Source organism: Hyperoodon ampullatus (genome assembly GCF_949752795.1).
Source record: "Hyperoodon ampullatus genome assembly, chromosome: 16".
Classification (NCBI taxonomy): Eukaryota; Metazoa; Chordata; class Mammalia; order Artiodactyla; family Ziphiidae; genus Hyperoodon; species Hyperoodon ampullatus.
In genome coordinates, this window is record NC_136929.1 from 45,627,236 (window position 1) to 45,644,530 (window position 17,295).

The following is a 17,295-nucleotide window of genomic DNA, read 5'->3' on the forward strand; positions in this document are numbered from 1 at the left end:
TAATTCACTGTAAAGCCTAATTGCTATAGGTACTTTGGGAAGAAAAAAATATTATAATGGTAAGAGAAAACATGTGAGGCACAATTATACTATTGTATCTTCCCTTTAAAAGTGTATTGATCCTTAAAAATGGTCAAGTTCATGAGATTTTTAAAAGCAGCTACTGTGTAAACATAGTAATAAATTTCAAAGTATTTTTTTAGGTATAAATTTAACATATGTGCCTCTTAATTGAATAGACTAAAGGTACGTCCTGGCTGAAATGTCCTTAAAATGTAGAGGAACTAATATCATAGGCTTGTTTTAGCAAGCTATTCCTCACCATAGCTTTACATTTGTTTGTACTGAGATGGTCAAAATTCGTATAAAGAAAGCCCTATCGTAACTACAGTTTCCTCTTTTTACTGGCAAGTAGGGAAAGAAGGCCTTTCAATTCAATGTTGTTGTTTTTTTCCTTGAAAGAACTCTATGTATATTTAATATTTTTATTACTTGTCCTGCTCTTTCCAGGGAGGCAACTACCTGAATATCATTCAGTGCTCTGAAAGAAATTAGTGTCCTATGATAGTGATCATAATAAGTCATTTGTGTGCTTCAAACACTAAACAAATTAGTCCCATCCCATTGGTTAGATCTTCAGTCCATAAATTCCAAGGAGGAGAGACTTGAAATTTATTTGTTGAAACTTTCTAAGACGTACTGTTTTCTTCTTTTAATAATTTTTAATTAAGACAAGGAAATACCTATAAACTATGTAATAAATACTATTCTTTAAATGTATATATCTTTTTAGTGAATTTTATATGCAAGGTATCTCAGTTATTCCTTAATAAGCTTTTTTGGAATATTCTTTTAAAGGTTATTTTTACTAAATCCTCAACTTTAAAATATTTGGTTGTACTTCTAAAACACTGCATTCTCAGTATAATAAATGAGAAAAGAGCTTATTTATTATTAATGCTCTTAATTCCTCAGTCAACAAAGTTCCTTACTGTCAAATTTACTATCAATCATGGCTTCTCCCGTAGTGTTCAGAGAATAAATGAAGTCTAACCTTACCATGAGGCTGCACATCCATTTTTTTTCTTTTATTTTTTTGGTAGAGAGAATTTGTGTTAACATATAGCTTAGCAGTGGACTAGATGATAAACGGCACGATAGATTTCCATCATGACTGGTCTACAGTAGCCCTCTGGAGAAATCAGAGTAGATCATGCATCCTCACTCAACCAAAGTTCTTTCTCTTAATGGCCAGAGAGATGAAAGTCCTAAAACCTGAATATGGGATGAGGAGTGCTCTGATATCAAGCAGTCTTCTGAAAGCACATTATATGAATATTAAACCTCATCCGGAAAGCCAGCTCTTTGTGGTACCTAGAGCCCCCACCAACTTTCTTCCACGGGCAGAACCAGACCACTGCTGATTCTGTTCCAGGGCCTCCCAGTGTAGAAACCTGCAGCCCAGCTTGTCTTATTGGGTTCTCTGTAGGCCTTTGCTTTTAGTGATACAGCATGCCAACATCTTGCTCATTTGGGCCAAACAAACCAAAGCATTCCCAAACAACTTCTAGTGGAAGTGACAGTACACAGGCTTTTAGAATCAGGTTACTTGATTGGAGTGAGTCTTACAATAAGGACTGTCACCTGGGAAGGAGGAGTTGCGTATGAGGAGACAGAATCCAGGGCCCAAGCTGCTTCTCCTGGCCTCAGTCTGGTGTGGGTGACAGGATAATCACTTCCTGAAATGATAGATCGCATGTGACATAGTTGGCCTCTTGAAGAGAGAGCGCCTCCTAAGGTGTGTGTCAGGAAGCCGAAGAGGAGATGTGTCTGAGCACTCATGAAGTTAGGTGGCCCTCCATTTCAGCTTGAGATTTCTTCTGAGGTGGGCATCAGCGGGGAAGACAGAGCCTGATGGCTTAAAAGAACACCCCACTGGGAAAATGAGGGAATGAGTGACCTAAATTTTAACATTTGTTTTTAACCCCAGCTCAAACCACTCACTCCTTGTCCCTCCTTTTAAATCAAGGAAGCTCAAAGAAGGTATGTCCCACTGTGATCCTCCTGGAAGGCTGATGAACCATTCTAGCAATACATAGATGGAGGCAGCCTGATTTAAAATTGTAGCTGCAAAATCTGTACCTCATATGGATATTTATTAAAAGATTCTTGATCTATGCCACAGTCAAGCCTTCCCAGGACGTTATCGGGAAGTCCCTTCCTTAAGTACATACACCTCACTGACAGTCCTGAATAATGGTGGCGGTTTTTTGTTTTTTTTTTTTTCATGTATTGGTAATTGGTAACATGGATCACCTTGGCAACCTGTTAGATATTTTTTAGTAGTTTTGTGATTTACAGTTTGGCTCATTTTTACAGTTATTTCTCAATTATTTTTAGCCAAACATGTCTTATTCACAGTTCAACATTCTTTTTCATTGTGCCCAGCATTTGCTCCTAAGAAAACTGGTGAAAGATTAATGATTCCACCTACTAATTATATATTCTTTTTTCCTTTTTTTTTTTGAAACTTAGCATGATTTTATAACTTTTGGATGATAGTTCAAGCTTAAATTTTTAAAAGTTAGACTCATTTTTCTCCTTGTCAGTCATTACATGAAAATGATTAGTCAAAAGCCAGAAACTAGCACTCTATAAATTATAAATTATACATAATGAGAAAAACTATCAGTGGTTCCAAACCTTGCTGTGTGTCATAATCATTGGGGAGCTTCATTCCAGACCTACTGAAGCAGAGCCTCTGGGGGTAGGTTCTCTGTTTTTAAACAAATTTCTAAGATGATTATTGTGTTCATAAGAGTTGGAGAAGAACATTTTGGAAACAATGATCTGGGGGTAATCTCTCTCACCTTTTAATATGAGGTTTCAATGTGAAAAAAAGTCTTAAAATGTTGATGTCAATTCCAGAAATATTCACAACTAACTGGCTCATATTTTTCATTTTGGTTCTTTTTTGATGTTTGTTTTTCTCTAAAATGAAAATATTTCCAATATCTGATTATAACAGATATATAAAATAAAAAATGATGTTAAATAGGTAATGTAAGTCTTATTGACTGGAAATAACTTTTTAGCAATACAGAACATGGACAGAATTGCTGTTTTTAAGGTATAAAAAGTTCTTTAAAAAGCACACCCCAGAGTACAAAAAAAAAAAAAAAAATAGTTGTGACTGCATGAACCAGTAGATTGAAAAGATTCATTTTCAATCCATATCCTTCCAGACTATTTACTTAGACTAGCTTGAAACATACTTTCAACATTAGCGAAAACTGCCAAACAAACACAGCAGATATAATTGGCTGAAATTTCATTAGAAAATTTCTTTGTTTAAAAAGTAATTTTTAGAAAGCCCTAAAGTGTGCATTGATTATATGCATTCATTTTTAGTCAGTTTGCTAGTGACAGTTCACCTAGAGCTGAGAAGGACAACTCTAGGTCCAGCCTGCAGTTTCCGAGCTAATAGCAGCTCATTGTTTCAACAAAGTCTGGGTTATTGGGAATGGGACTATACTGAGTGACAACTTAATCTATATTTATATGTAGGTGCAACCTCGTTTTTGTTTTTGTTTTTGTTTTAATTTTTGAATTTTATTTACTTTTTTACAGCAGGTTCTTATTAATTATCCATTTTATACATATTAGTGTATATATGTCAATCCCAATCTCCCAGTTCATCACACCACCACCCTTACCCCACCACTTTTCCCCCTTGGCATCCATACGTTTGTTATCTACATCTGTATCTCTATTTCTGCCCTGCAAACTAGTTCATCTATACCATTTTTCTATGTTCCACATATATGCGTTAATATACGATATTTGTTTTTCTCTTTCTGACTTACTTCGCTCTGTATGACAGTTTCTAGATCCATCCACGTCTCAACAAATGACCCAATTTCATTCCTTTTTATGGCTGAGTAATATTCCATTGTATATATGTACTACATCTTCTTTATCCATTCATCTGTCGTTGGGCATTTAGATTGCTTCCATGACCTGGCTATTGTAAATAGTGCTGCAATGAACATTGGGGTGCATATGTCTTTTTGAATTATGGTTTTCTCTGGGTATATGCCCAGTAGTGGGATTGCTGGATCATATGTTAACTCTATTTTTAGTTTTTTAAGGCACCTCCATACTGTTGTCCCTAGTGGCTGTATCAAATTATATTCCCAGCAACACTGCAAGGGGGTTCCCTTTTCTCCAAACCCTCTCCAGCATTTGTTGTTTGTAGATTTTATGATGATACCCATTCTAACTGGTGTGAGGTGATAATACCTCATTGTAGTTTTGATTTGCATTTCTCTAATAATTAGTGATGTTGAGCAGCTTTTCACGTGCTTCTTGGCCATCTGTATGTCTGCTTTGGAGAAATGTCTATTTAGGTCTTCTGAACATTTTTCAATTTGGTTGTTTGTTTTTTTAATATTAAGCTGCATGAGCTGTTTATATATTTTGGAGATTAATCCTTTGTTCATTGATTCGTTTGCAAATATTTTCTCCCAGTCTGAGGGCTGTCTTTTCATCTTCTTTGTAGTTTCCTTTGCTTTGCAAAAGCATTTAATTTTCATTAGGTCCCATTTGCTTATTTTTGTTTTAATGTCCATTACTCTAGGAGGTGGATCAAACGAGATCTTGCTGGATTTACATCAAAGAGTATTCTACCTATGTTCTCCTCTAAGAGTTTTATAGTGGCCGGTCTTACATTTACGTCTCAAATCCATTTTGAGTTTATTTTTGTATATGGTGTTAGAGAGTGTTCTAATTTCATTCTTTTACATGTAGCTGTCCAGTTTTCCCAGCACCACTTGCTGAAGAGCCTTTCTTTTCTCCATTGTATATCCTTGCCTCCTTTGTCATACATTAGTTCACCATAGGTTCATGAGTTTATCTCTGGGTTTTCTACCCTGTTCCATTGATCTATATTTCTGTTTTTGTGTCAGTACCGTATTGTCTTGATTACTGTAGCTTTGTAGTATAGTCTGAAGTCAGGGAGTCTGATTCCTCCAGCTCCGTTTTTTTCCCTCAGTACTGCTTTGACTATTCGGGGTCTTTTGGGTCTCCATACAAATTTTAAGATTTTTTGTTCTAGTTCTGTAAAAAATGCCATTGGTAATTTGATAGGGATTGCATTGAATCTCTAGATTGCTTTGGGTAGTATAGTCATTTTCACAATATTGATTCTTCCAATACAAGAACATGGTATATCTCTCCATCTGTTTGCATCATCTTTAATTTCTTTCATCAGTGTCTCACAGTTTTCTGCATACAGGTCTTTTGTCTCCCTAGGTAGGTTTATTCCTAGGTATTTTAACCCTTTTGTTGCAGTGGTAAATGGGAGTGTTTCCTTAATTTCTCTTTCAGATTTTTCATCATTAGTGTATAGGAATGCAAGAGATTTCTGTGCATTAATTTTGTATCCTGCAACTTTACCAAATTCATTGATTAGCTCTTCTACTTTTCTGGTGGCATCTTTAGGATTATCTGTGTATAGTATCATGTCATCTGCAAACAGTGACAGTTTTACTTCTTCTTTTCCAATTTGTATTCCTTTTATTTCTTTTTCTTCTCTGATTCCCAGAATCAGAGAAGACTTCCAAAACTATGTTGCATAATAGTGGCGAGAGTGGACATCCTTGTCTTGTTCCTGATCTTAGAGGAAATGTTTTCAGTTTTTCACCATTGAGAATGTTGTTTGCTGTGGGTTTGTCATATATGGCCTTATTATGTTGAGGTAGGGTCCCTCTATGCCCACTTTCTGGAGAGTTTTTATCATAAATGGGTATTGCATTTTGTCAAAAGCTTTTTCTGCATATGTTGAGACGATCATATGGGTTTTTTTCTTTAACTTGTTAATATGGTGTATCACATTGACTGATTTGCATATATTGAAGAATCCTTGCATCCCTGGCATAAATCCCACTTGATCATGGTGTATGATACTTTTCATGTGCTGTTGAATTGTATTTGCTAGTATTTTGTTGAGGATTTTTGCATGTATATTCATCAGTGATATTGTTCTATAATTTTCTTTTTTTGTAGTATCTTTGTTTGCTTTTGGTATCAGGGTGACGGTGGCCTCATAGAATGAGTTTGGAAGTTTTCCTTTCTCTGCAATTTTTTGGAAGAGTTTGAGAAGGATGGGTGTTAGCTCTTTTCTACATGTTTGATAGAATTCACCTGTGAAGACATCTAGTCCTGGACTTTTATTTGTTGGTAGATTTTTAATCGCAGTTTCAATTTCATTACTTGTGATTGTTCTGTTCATATTTTCTATTTCTTCCTGCTTCAGTCTTGGAAGGTTATACCTTTCTAAGAATTTGTCCATTTCTTCCAGGTTGTCCATTTTATTGGCATAGAGTTGCTTGTAGTAGTCTCTTAGGATGCTTTGTATTTCTGTGGTGTCTTTTGTAACTTCTCCTTTTTCATTTCTAATTGTATTAATTTGAGTCCTCTCCCTCTTTTACTTAATGAGTCTGGCTAATGGTTTATCAATTTTGTTTATCTTCTCAAAGGACCACCTTTTAGTTTTATTGATTTTTGCTATTGTTTTCTTTGTTTCTATTTCATTTATTTCTGCTCCTATCTTTATGATTTCTTTTCTTTTCCTAACTTTGGGTTTTGTTTGTTGTTCTTTCCCTAGTTCCTTTAGGTGTAAGACTAGATTGTTTATTGGAGATTTTTCTTGTTTCTTGAGGTAGCCTTGTATTGCTATAAACTTCCCTCTTAAAACTGCTTTTGCTGCATCCCATAGGTTTTGGATCATCGTATTTTCGTTGTCATTTGTGTCTAGGTATTTTTTTATTTCCTCTTTGATTTCTTCAGTGATGTCTTAGTTATTTTGTAACGTAATGTTTTGCCTCCATTTGTTTGTGTTTTTTATGGTTTTTTTCCCTGTAATTGATTTCTAATCTCATAGTGTTGTGGTCAGAAAAGATGCCTGATATGATTTCAGTTTTCTTAAATTTACTGAGGCTTGATTTGTGACTCAAGATGTGATCTATCCTGGAGAATGTTCTGTGTGCACTTGAGAAGAAAGTGTAATCTGCTGTTTTGGAATGGAATGTCCTATAAAGATCAATTAAATCTATGTGGTCTATTGTTACATTTAAAGCTTGTGTTTCCTTATTAATTTTCTGTTTGGATGATGTGTCCATTGGTGTAAGTGAGGTGTTAAAGTCCCCCACTATTATTGTGTTACTGTCTATTTCCAGTTTTATAGCTGTTAGCAGTTGCCTTATATATTGTGGTGCTCCTATGTTTGGTGCATATATATTTATAATTTTCATATCTTCTTCTTGGATTGATCCCTTGATCATTGTGTAGTGTCCCTCCTTGCCTCTTGTAACATTCTGTATTTTAAAGTATTTTATCTGATACGAGTATTGCTACTCCATCTTTCTTTTGATTTCTATTTGCATGGAATATCGTTTTCCATCCCCTCACTTTCAGTCTGTACGTGTCCCTAGGTCTCAAGTGGGCCCCTTGTAGACAGCATTTATATGGGTCTTGTTTTTGTTTCCATTCAGCAAGCCTGTGTCTTTTGGTTGGAGCATTTAATCCATTCACATTTAAGGTAATTATTGATATGCATGTTCCTATTACCATTTTCTTAATTGTTATTAGTTTGTTTCTGTAGGTCCTTTTCTTCTCTTGTGTTTCCCACTTAGAGAAGTTCCTTTAGCATTTGTTGTAGAGCTGGTTTGGTGGTGCTGAATTCTCTTAGCTTTTGCTTGTCTGTAAAGCTTTTGATTTCTCTGTGGAACCTGAATGAGATCCTTGTGGGTTAGAGTAATCGTGGTTGTAGGTTCTTCCCTTTCATCACTTTAAATATATCATGCCACTCCCTTCTGGCTTGTAGAGTTTCTACTGAGAAATCAGCTTTTAATCTTATGGGAGTTCCCTTGTATGTTATTTGTCATTTTTCCCTTGTTGCTTTCAATAATTTTTCTTTGTCTTTAATGTTTGTCAATTTGATTACTATGTTTCTCAGCATGTTTCTCCTTGGGTTTATCCTGCCTGGGACTCTCTGTGCTTCCTGTACTTGGGTGGCAATTTCCTTTCCCATGTTAGGGAATTTTTCAACTATAATCTCTTCAAATATTTCTCAGGTCCTTTCTCTCTTTCTTCTCCTTCTGGGACCCCTATAATGTGAATGTTGTTGCATTTAATGTTGTCCCAGAGGTCTCTTAGGCTGTCTTTCTTTCTTTTCATTCTTTTTTCTTTATTCTGTTCCACAGCAGTGAATTCCACAATTCTGTCTTCCAGGTCACTTGTCTGTTCTTCTGCCTCAGTTATTCTGCTACTGATTCCTTCTAGTGTAATTTTCATTTCACTTATTGTATTGTTCATCTCTGTTTGTTTGTTCTTTAATTCTTCTAGGTATTTGTTCTTTAACTCTTCTAGGTCTTGTTAAACATTTCTTTCATCTTCTCAATCTTTGCCTCCATTCTTTTTCCGAGGTCCTGGATCATCTTCACTATCATTATTCTGATTTCTTTTTCTGGAAGGTTGCCTACCTCCACTTCATTTAGTTGTTTTTCTGGGGTTTTATCTTGTTCCTTCATCTGGTACAAAGCCCTCTGCCTTTTCTTCTTGTCTCTCTTTCTGTGAATGTGGCTTCCACGGGCTGCAGGATTGTAGTTCTTCTTGCTTCTGCTGTGTCTACTCTGGTAGATGAGGCTCTCTAAGAGGCTTGTGTAAGTTTCCTGTTGGGAGGGATGGTGGTTCATAGAGCTGGGTGTTGCTCTGCTGAGCAGAGCTCAGTAAAACTTTAATCTGCTTGTCTGCTGATGGGTGGGGCTGGTTTCCCTCCCTGTTGGTTGTTTGGCCTAAGTCAACCCAGCCCTGGAGCCTACCAGGCTCTTTGGTGGCGCTAATGGCAAACTCTGGGAGGGCTCACGCCAAGGAGTACTTCCCAGAACTTGTGCTGCCAGTGTCCTTGTCCTCGCGGTGAGCCACAGCCACCTCCCTGCCTCTGCAGGAGACCCTCCAACACTAGCAGGTAGGTCTGGTTCAGTCTCTATGGGGTCACTGCTCCTTCCCCTGGGTCCCGATGCTCACACTCCTTTGTGTGTGCCCTACAGGAGTGGAGTCTCTGTTTCCCCCAGTCCTGTGGAAGCCTTGTAATCAAATCCCACTAACCTTCAAAGTCTGATTCTCTAGGAATTCCTCCTCCCATTGCTGGACCCTCAGGTTGGGAAGCCTGATGTGGGGCTCAGAACCTTCACTCCAGTAGGTGGGCTTCTGTGTTATAAGTGGTCTCCAGTTTGTGCGTCACCCACCCAGCAGTTATGGGATTTGATTTTATTGTGATTGCGCCCCTCCTACCACCTCACTGTGGCTTCTCCTTTGTCTTTGGATGCGGGTATCTGTTTTGCTGAGTTCCAGTGTCTTCCTGTCGATGACTGTTCAGCAGTTAGTTGTGATTCCAGTGCTCTCACAAGAGGGAGTGAGCTCACGTCCTTCTACTCCGCCATCTTGAACCAATCTACGACAACAAGTCTTGAGCCTCAATGGAAAATCCGAGGAATCATGGTTTCAGATCCTTCTAAGCTGATTATGGTTCTTAGAGGTAAGGGAACCAAGGCTTTCCATAATCCAGACAATGCAGAGCTTGTCTTTTGGACTACCAGCACTGGATAAATACTAATCAATTTGCAACCTCGTTTTGCCTCACATATTACCTACACTTGGGAACTGGTAACCATTGTCTCGCAGGTAATTTTCAGTTGAGCAAGGAATATCTCTATTGCACACACCAGTGTCAACTGAAAAAGAAAGCACAGAAGGCTGCAAGTAAGAAAAGAGTTTATATGGTGTCTTAAGAATTATAATTTGGGAGACATAGATTCAGGGAAGAGAAATAGTTGGGTTTATAAAGTAATAGCCATGAAGCTGTACTCTGACACAAGAAAGGAAATATTTGTCCTTGAGGAATGGCTGTCCCAAGTTGTTTCAGGACAAGAGTCTGATAAGTATTTTGAGTTCCTGGCTAATGTTCTTAATTAGGACAGTCAGTGGTAAAAAGATGAGATTCCATGCAGACTGGGACATGTGTAAGCTACGCTTCCTCAATGGCTTCTGGCCTCCGTCTTAGAGAGTTCACATAGCAATACTGTCTCCATTGTGAGTTTCCTTCCACACCAGCCATTAGTGAATCCGTTTCTTCCCTTTACCCACTAAAATTATAAGACAACTCAGTACCCTTGAACCATTTATCTGAATACTTATTCCAAGTGCTCCTCTAGTATTGGAAGGATCACCCTCCAGATATAGCAGAAGAATTGCTAAAACCTTTTGCATTCTGTTTTTAAAAGATAGTTAACCCCTAGGTTAAACAATATTCACACTTGAAATAGTACTGGCCCCTGCCATGTTGGGTTTTGGTCCTTTCTCCCTTCTATTTTGCCATCTTTTTTTTTTTCTCTTGCTTTGTTCTTGTTAAATATGCTGACAAACCTCAGGCTGTGTGTTAAAGCCAGAGGAAAAGGAAAGACAAAAAAGGAACTAAGTTTTAAAATACTTACTTCCAGGCAGGCTAAAGTTGTCAGTTCTTATGAAAGCAAGTGCAGCAAGAAACCTTTCTGGAACAAAAAGGTCCTGAGTTTTACAAGTTGTCCATCAACTCAACTCTACTCGTCCCTAACTAAAATACTTTAGTCACTCCACATCTTACTCCCTGAGATTCTTTTTCTCCCTTGTCAAGCACATTCATCGTTTCAAAGCTCCCTTTCAGATGTCACCTTCCAGGCCCACCTCCCATCCCACTCCTGGTCAAAGAAAAATAATCCCAGCTGCTCTGTGCTGCCATAGTGCATTCTGTCCCTGTGCCACCTGGTTAGTTGTCAATGCAGTTGTCATTCTTACTGGAATATGAACTACTGGAGGACGGGGACCATCGTCTTCATTTCCCATTCCCTAATACCTAGCAGAGTGCCCGGAAGATATATGTATTAAGTGACCTTAATGGTTATTATTATTTCTACCCATAATGTCATTTGTCTCTAGATATTTTTTCAGATAATTGACTGGTATCAGAATCCAAATATTGGGTATTACATCTTCATGGGGTATCACACTTTTAACCATTTTAAAAGTTGAGGTTTTATTTTTAGTTGCTACAATTTTCTTATTTAATTTTTCATACATGCAGAAGATGCACAAATCATGAGTTCAATGTATTTTCTCAAAATGAACTCACCATGTAACCAGCACCCATATAGTTTTTCAGCAGTATAGAAACTTAAAGAATTGATTCTAATACAAACTTAGTGTAAGAAATGGTTTGCCACCGGTTTACTTGATTGTGTGTGAGTGTGCGTGTGTGTGTGTATGTTCTGAGACATGGAAGTGACAGTGATACCTGTAGTGTGTAGAGTTTTTTCCTCTATTAAAGTGCTTTTTAAATTCTCCCTTTTGCATTCCCTTGGCAATTTCAAAGGAAATTGAATTTAAATGTGTTTTTCTAGCTGCATTTAAATGTATGTAAATGGATTGTAAATAAAAACTTTAAAGGAAATGAAAATGTTTTACAAATATCCCATTAATTCCCCAAGCATCCCTATATGACTCTGGAAAGAGCAGTTGTCACAGAATCAAAAGGCTACAAGAGACCCTTCAGTACATCTATGAGTAGCCATTACAGAAAGGTAATTGGCCACTTTCTCTTTAAAATGTTCAGAAAAGGCAGTTTCATACTTTTTCAGGACAGTCCTCAGTCTGGGCTGTCATGCAGACCTATAAGTGTTGAGGCTAGGATGAAGGAGTTCTCTCCGTGGGGAGTCATTCCTCAGGCACCTCCACCGCATGGTGCATCTGGAGCCTCTTATCCTATATCCTGACTCCTGCCAACCCAACCTTTATTACCATCCCTATGATGGAAACCTCCTCCCTTGCTTTGTCACCTCCACTACCACATGCACACAGCATTCGTCACCAAGTACAGTTTATCCCACTTCCATGAGGTTGCTCACACCTGGCCTTCACTCTCTGAGCACCACTGCCTTCTTCCCATCCATCTTCATTTCTAGATGGTTGGTTTTATTATAGTATCCCCATTACTCTCCTTCCCTCCAGGTTTTCTCCCATCCACTTCACTCCTCTGCACTACTACTACTAAAGAGATCATCCAAAAATACAGACATTTTCATGCTCTGTGTAAATGCCAGTGGTTCAGAATGTAACCCCTCACGTGATCCTGCCTGTACCTCCCCAGCCTCACCTTTCTGCACTCCATCACCAGACTCCACCACTTGGCTATACTTGAGCCATTTGCAGTTCCCAGTGTGACCCAAACTTTTCAACTTGTGCAGTTTCTTCCTGTTCTCGGAATGGTGCCTCTGTATTTCACATTCAACATTTCATTAAGATTAAAAATGTGAACTCCCACTCTGAGCACTGCCACCTTCAAAGTCTATCATTTCTTCAATTCTGAAGAATCTTGTCATAATTCGTGAAGGGTGAATTGTCAAAGCTGCTTCAATATAAACATAAAATATGATAAAATAAAGTAAAAATATGACCTACTGTGTTGAGTAGACATGTCTTGATCTGTTCTTTTTCTCTTTTTTTCCCTCCTTTTAGCAGGATCTGTATTCAGATCACATGCTGGTCTTTTTAGATTACTACTCATTTGTGGATTGCTGGAAGTAGTATGAGGAGGCATTGAGATGGGTGGGTGGTGACAGTGAGTTCATGTAGTCTCAGGCTGAGATTCAAATCTCTTCAAATATTTTCTTATTCCCCTGGGTCTTCTCTTGCTTTTCAGTGTCCAGGTAGTTGTGGCTTGTGGTAATGCTTCTTATGTCACAGGCTTTTTGTATCGGAACCTAGTGTCGTCACTGCTTTGCCTGTAACTGTCTCCCTTGGCTAGGAAGGTGGTATGTCACCATTATTTCTCCTTCAAGCCTACATTCTGTACTGTATTGTGGCATCTGACTTGTCTCTTCTTTGCCCCAGCCATTTCTTCATTTGGCTTTTGAATCAAATACTGTTCAGGACTCTGAAACTTAAATTCAGAGAATTTGTGTTTGCTGACAATCTGCAGGGGTATGTGTCAGCAATTAGCATCCTCCATTTCAGTGTTTTACAGATAAGCTTTTTAGTGCATTATGATTCTTTCCATTATTTCATTGAAAATTGAGGATTTTTTTACATTGTCATTTAACTGTTTTCTGCTTTAAGTTTTAATGTGTTGTTTCATTTTTGAACTTTTTACTGAAATATTACATACGTGCAGAAAAAGGTACAAATTGTAGAAGTATATAGCTCAGTATATTTTCTCAAAATAAACACACCATGTAACCCCACTCATACCAAGGAACAGAGCATCACCAATACCCCCAGAAGCCCCATTACTAGACCCTTCCAGTCCCTAACTCCTCTGCTCCCTCCCCCCCCCACCACCACCTCTCAAGGATAACCTTAGAAGGCATTCTGTGCCTTCTAAGACTATCGGGTACTGTTGCTTCTTTTTGAACATCGTATAAATGGAGTATTAGTCTGTTCTCTTTGGAATTTGCCTTCTTTCACTCAACATGTCTATTACAGTCAATCGTGATGTTACACAGAACAACTGTTTGCTAGTTCTTACTGCTAATGTTCCATTATTTGAATGGTCTATAACTTGTCCATTCTGCTGTTGAAGTACCTTTGGTTGGTCTCCAGTTTGGAGCTATTCTGAATAGTACTACTATGAACATCCTCAAACATGCCTTTTGGTGCACAGATATATGCATTCCTATCAAGTAAACACCTAGGAGTGGAATTGCTGGATAATAGTGTACGCTAATGTTTAGCTTTCACGAATACTACCAGAAGATTTTCCAAATAAATCTTACTAATTTATACTTCAATCAGCAGTGAATGAAATTACAGTTGCCTCATATTCTCAGCAACACTTGGTGTTGACAGTCTTTTAAAGTTCTTTTTTATTTTAACCATTCTACTGGTGTGTATTGGTGTTACATTGGGGCTTTAACTTGTATTTCCTTTAATTTTGTAACCTCTTTCATGAAATGCCTGATTAAGTCTTTGTCCCTTTTTCTATTAAGTTGTCTTTTTCCCATTAATTTGAGAAGTTCTGGATATATTCTGGACCCAAGTCCTTTGGTGGATATATGTAATACAAATATCTTCTTCCACCCTGTAGCTTGCCTTTTTCACTTTTTCAGTGGTGTTCATTTTTTTAAAACAAAAAGACCTTAATTTTAATGTAGTCCAGTTAATTGAACCTTTCTTTATGGTTAACACTTTTTGTGTCCTGTTTAAGAAATCTTGCCTACCTCAAGGTCATAAATATTATTTTCTTCTAAAAGCTTTTTTAAAAAGATTTTTTTTAATCTTCTATATTTAATGCTACTATTCAGAATATGAAGTCTTTAATCTATTTTTTATTCCTTTTATTTACATCTTTATCTTGTATTTTTCATCCTTTTTCTCATATATATATTGTTTACTGTAGTAAAATATATGTAACATAAAATTAATCATTTTAACCATTTTTAAGTGTACAGCTCTGTGGCATTAAATGCATTCATATTGTTGTGCAACCATCACCACTCTCTATCTTCAGAACTTTTCAGTCTTCCCCAACTAAACTCTCTCTCTACTCGGTAAGCATTAGCTCCATGTCCTATGCATATATTTTAAACAATAATACTTTTAATTCTTTCCACTTTTCTTGTAACATTAATACCAGATCTGCATACAAAAACATATTTTAAGCTCTTAATTCCAAATTTTTACAATTCCTAATTCATAACTTTAAAGAGCAAACTGTCAAAAAAGAGCAAAGTATAAATATTTGAAAATTTTGTGTTCATATATTTTTTACTTTACACTACATGAATTTGATTTAGCATTATTTTGTTCAAACTACATAGAGGAGGCTGAAAAATATTCTTATGTCAATTTAAGGTAGTGCTCAAGACAAAAAAAATCAAATAAGAAACCATGAATAATTTCCCCAGTAATTTCCACAGACTTCTTTTCTTCTATTTATAAATCATGTTATATTGAATAATATTCAAATAAGTCCAATTTTGGAATTTAAGAGACTTTATTTTATAAACTTTTACTCTAGGCATATTAGCTATATTTGAATTGGGCTGAAGATTTTATTCTTGTATGAAATCTTTATCCGTCTACCTAATCATTTTTAATTTATTTAAGATTATGTAAATAATGTAGCATTATAGAGTGGAATATATATCTAAATAAGTAACATTTTGCAACCCTGTCTCTAATTGCTAGCAATACTTACAGTTCCCTGATTACTAGCAATTCCTTTCCTTGGTATTCTTCTTTCTAAAATACTCTTAAGTCTGTAATATTAAATTTGTAGTATTATGCAGATATGAGAAATTCAAATAAGTAGTATAATAGCATAAGGACTATTCAAATTTTTTCTTTTCCCTTTATATTTACTCACATTTTCTCTTTGTGTTTTTGTCTTCCATGCACATACTCCTAAAATATCCCTGTAATGGGAGGAAATTCAAGGAGAAAAAAACAACTTCTCTGTGTATTTCTTCTTTCCTAATTACCCTATCCCTTTTACCTATTATCTTTCTTTTATTTATTTATTTATTTATTTATTTTGCGGTACACGGGCCTCTCACTGTTGTGGCCTCTCCCGTTGCGGAGCACAGGCTCCGGATGCACAGGCTCAGCGGCCATGGCTCACGGGCCCAGCCGCTCCGCGGCATATGGGATCCTCCCAGACCGGGGCACGAACCCGTATCCCCTGCATCAGCAGGCGGACTCTCAACCACTGCGCCACCAGGGAGGCCCTTATCTTTCTTTTAAATAGCACCTGCTTGATTTTAAATTTTTCTTTAAGGTGATCATGTTTGTCCTGTCAGGGATGACAGGTGGTTAAACTGTAAAAATGACCCGTTAATGGCTAGAGTGGGGCACAGGAAATAACTAGCCCCCTTGCTCCCCTACAATTCCAGGTCACCTCTTAACCTCACCCCAATTTGCTCACCATCCCCATTGTTCCTTTTCCCTTCCGGCCTCAGTTGTGGATACCTAGAGCTACTCCACTATTCACCAGCTCAGAGAAAATGCCCTCCGTGCTTTTGGGCTACACCTTCTCTGTTCATCTTCTTGTTCCACTATCCCCTGCTCCTCATCCCTTATAGTGTGAAAAATATGAGAGGAGGAGTAAATATATTGTTTCTCTAATATAGATCAAATGATTCTAACTTATAAAAGATAGATAAGTTATCTAATTCAAGCTCGTTAAAAACTTCTTGAACCTTTACATACAACTTGATGACATTTTTCTCAAGATACCAAAGCTAGAATTTAACTTGCTTTCACTTTCTTCCATGACATTTTTATTACTTCTTAGATGTTCATCGTTTGCTAATTTTACAGTTTCTAGAAGGCCTTGGTCCAGGGTGTTAGACATAGCATGTGGGAAATCCTGGTGCACAGGCTAATTAAATGTCATTAGTACTATCATTGTAATTAATATTAGAAGGTACCATTTACTGAGCGTTCTCTATGTGACAGGCACTGTGTACTTACTTATCATAACTCTTATAATGATGCTGTGAAGCAAGTCAGACTATTCCTATTTCCAAGATAAAGAGTGGTGAAATCATTAATATATGGTCTCATAGGTAGAGTATGGTAGGATGGATTGGAACTTGGATCTTTCTGACTCCAAAATAGGTATCTCTTGAGTTCTGTGCTTAAAATGTCCCTTAATTGTTCTTAGACAAGAGTATGTTTTCAAAGAAACAAAGAAAGAATATTCTGAGATGATTCTGCAACCTACCCTTGAATAAGTAGGTGAGAAGGGTGCATACACGGTATCAAAAAGGTGCATGGTGCATGTCTGCTAAACTTCCATGATTGGCATGTAAGTGCGTACACTCTTGTGTATTTTCCAGTGCCCTTGGTTGCATTTTTGTAGTGCTTAACAGGAGTCACTGTAGCACTGTGGTAAGAGGATATGCATTGGGATAAGCAGACCGGGGTTCAAATCCCAGCTTTGATATTTACTTAATGTTTACTCTCTCTGTGCCTCAAGTATCCTCGTCTTTAAAATCCATAAAATGCATGTATTTGTAGATTGCTGTAGGTATTAATTAAATTCTGTGTTTCAAAGCTTTTCACAGAATGCTTGGTCCAGATGATACTTACAGACATGAAAAAGCATAGATGGTATTATACTTCTGATGCTACTGGCACTGGTGGTATTGTCATTGGTCCTCTGAACAGCACCAGGAGCCACACATGTTGATATTAGTATTC

The 17,295-nt window shown here is 37.2% G+C and overlaps 1 protein-coding gene across 1 annotated transcript in view; it reads left to right on the forward strand.

The window, feature by feature from the left end:
* The window catches only part of DIAPH3 (diaphanous related formin 3), a gene marked incomplete at both ends in the record, with an annotated part of 534,203 nt that overhangs the window by 429,911 nt on the left and 86,997 nt on the right, over nt 1-17,295 (forward strand). The window lies entirely within an intron of this gene.